Raw genomic sequence first — 3,569 nt, 5'->3', positions numbered from 1 at the left:
AATTATTGACAAAAATTCTAAAGTGTGAATGCTAGAATTGTTTCAAACCAGGAGTATTCGCTAAGTTTAAAGAGAAATTTAATGTTTCTTCTACATCTTTTTTATGTGGCTGGATCTTACCAGTGAAGACATTAAAGAGTGAAGAAAAACCTACTTGTTTTCCTAACCCCATTTCCAACTCCATTTGGGGGGTGATTTTCGTTCTAAAAATCTGTCTGTACACTGATGTGTGAAATTGATGAAGAATGGTGAAAACAGCATATTTCTTTCCAGGCTGTGATTAGGCTACTCAGAAAGCATACTTCTTATGAATTCTCCAGCTCCCAGGAAAGTTGTTGGAAATGAAGTGTTTTGGGAAGGGAAAGTCTCTCCCAAATGAATTCATTGAACATAATTATTCCTTTAGAAAAAGAGAAGCAAGAGTATCAGTCCAAAAGAATGGAATTGGTCATAATCATATGACGGAGTCCAAATACCAAAAAAAAGCTTTTTAACTGCCTCAATGATTCATTCTAGCAAGAGCTATGGAAGAGAAAAATAAGTCAGGAGGTGGCACTACCCCCAGTTCAAGTTTCGCTAAGTGGACTATAAAAGAGAAATACATTCAACATGAAAGTCCTACATGTGGACCCAAACGCACATACATATTAGTAATTCTTTAGAAACATACAGCCTCCCAAGACTTAGTCATAAGAAACAATTTGAACAGACCAATCACTAGAAGTGAAGTCGAATTTGTTAAAAAAAAAAAAAAAATTCCCACCAACAAAAGTCTAGGACCAAATGCCTTTACAGGGAATTCTACCAAACATTTAAAGAGGAGTTAATACTTAACCTTTTCAAGCTACACAAACAAACAGAAAGATATACCATCCTCATGATATGAATGGATAAAGATGTATACAATGGATAAAGATGTAATATCTATCTATCTATCTATCTATCTATCTATCTATATATATATATATATATAGATATATAGTGGAATATTATTAAGCCAAAAGTGAAATCTTACCATTTTAGATAATATGGATGGATCTATAAGCTATTATGCTAAATGAAATGTCAGGTAAATACCATATATGATCTCACTTATATGTGGAATCTACAAAGCAAAATAAAAACCAAAATGGAAACAGACTCATAGATACAAAAAACAAGCAGGTAGTTGCCAGAGGGAGGGGGTGGGTGGATAAGGTAAGTGAATGGTACAAATCTTCAGTTATGAAATTAATAAGCAATTGGGATGTAATATACAGCATAAGGAATGTATGGTCAATAATATTGCAATAATTCTGCATGAGAACAGATGTTTACTAGACCTATTGTGATAAGCATTTCATAATGTATGCAAATGTCAAATCAGTACATAATACATCTGAAAGTACCATAATACGAAACATCAATTATATGTCACCCCTAATAAAATACGGAAATACATTTCATAGGGCTATAGTTGCCATAGATACTGATTCCTTTGGTCGATCTGGGAAAAATCAATTTAAAATCTTCTGGGAAGGATTTGCTATTCTAGATTTCATTAGGAACATTTTGTGATTCATGTGAAGAGGTCAAAATATCAACAGTATGAGGAGTTTGGAAGAAGTTGATTTCCCACTCATGGATGACTTTGAGGGGTTCAAGACTTTGGTGGAGGAAGTAACAGCAGATGTGGTGGAAACAGCAAGAGACCTAGATTTAGCAGTAGAACTTGAAAATGTGACTGAATTAATGCAATCTCAAAATAAAACTTAAAGGATGAAGAGTTGTTTCTTATAAAAAAAATGGTTTCTTGAGATGGAAACTACTGCTGGTTCATTGAAATGACAAAGGATTTAGACAATTACATAAATGTGACTGATAAGGCAACAGCAGGGTTTGAAGAGATTTGGTTCAATTTTGAAAGAAGTTCTGTGTGTAAAATGCTTCCAAACAGCATTGCATGTTACAGAGATATTGTTCCTGAAGACTCATCAATGCAGCAAATTTGTCTTATTTTTTAAAATGGCCACAACCACTCCAAACTTTAGCAATCACCACCTGCTCAGTCAACAGCCATCAGCATGGAGGCAGAACCCTTTACCAGCAAAAAGGTGATGACTGGCTGGTGCTCAGATAACGGTTAGCATTTTTTAGCAATAAAATATTTTAAAATTAAGGTATGTACATTTTTTAGACATAATGCCATACTAGACTACTGCTGCTGCTGCCAAGTCGCTTCAGTCGTGTCCGACTCTGTGCGACCCCATAGAAGGCAGCCCAGCAGGCTCTGCCATCCCTGGGATTCTCCAGGCAAGAACACTGGAGTGAGTTGCCATTTCCTTCTCCAATGCATGAAAGTGAAAAGAGAAAGTGAAGTTACTCAGTCGTGTTCGACTCCCAGCGACCCCATGGACTGCAGCCCACCAGGCTCCTCCATCCATGGGATTTTCCAGGCACGAGGACTGGACTACAGTATGGTGTAAACAGGGCTTCCCTGGCGACTCAGCAGTCAAGAATCCTGCTGTGTCACAAGAGATGCAAGAGACATGGGTTCATTCCCTGGGTCGGGAAGATCCCCTGGAGGAGGGCATGGCAACCCACTTCAGTATTCTTGCCTGAGAAATCCCATGGACAGAGGAGTCTGGCAGGTTGCAGTCCATGGGGTTGCAAAGAGTCTGAAATGCCTGTGCTATTAAGCATGCGTGTGCATGCACACACCCCCCTCCCCCCACACACACACTTTTATATGTGCCATGAAACCAAAGAAAAAACCTGTGTGGCTGGCTTTATTGCTATATTTGCTTTATTGAGGTAGTCTGGAATAGAACCTCCAGTATTTCCAAGATATGCCTATTGCTGGTTCTTAACAAATTGGCCAGATTCAGTTGGCTATTAAAATAGTGAGTTTTTTCATCAATGTAGTCAATTATTTTTCTTCCCAAAGTGACTTGGGATAGTTGGGTTTAATTTTTGTAACTAATGTGAAGGCTAGACTTGGATTTAGGAAAGTATATGTGTGTGTGGAGCGTATGCATGTAGCATACATATCTGTTTGGTAAACTAGAAAAGAAATGTTTTGACTTTAAGAATAGTGAATCAAATATGAATTACACATTGTGCTTTTTTTGGCAACTTTTGATCTCTCATGCTATTCTTGGTGGTGATGAAGTTTAACCAATGATGTCAAAGCCTGGCTTCCAAAGCCACTTTTAGAGTGACTGATTCACATATTTGTGATTGCATCTCTATTTCTGCAATGAAATATTTTTGGTTGCAGGTCTCTTTTTTTCTAAAATAGAATTTTATCCTATTTATTTACTTTCTTGAAGGTAAAACTAAATAATCAGGTGTTTTTTTTTAACATATTAGCATGCATACAAAATTAAATAACTTCATATATTAATAGCTTTTCCACTTAAGAATTAGTTATTCAACTTATTGTAGGTGTTTGGCCCTTGGCAAGATTCTTTTTGATATAAATAAGACCTGATATTTGTCCTTGAAGAACTTGTTGTTTAGTTGGGAAATAGACACCTAAATTGTTGACCGTAATATACAGTAATGGGCTTCCCTGGTGGCTCAGATGG

This window comes from Cervus elaphus, chromosome 31 (genome assembly GCF_910594005.1).
Source record: "Cervus elaphus chromosome 31, mCerEla1.1, whole genome shotgun sequence".
NCBI classification, from domain to species: Eukaryota; Metazoa; Chordata; class Mammalia; order Artiodactyla; family Cervidae; genus Cervus; species Cervus elaphus.
Note: the sequence above shows the minus strand (reverse complement) of the source record.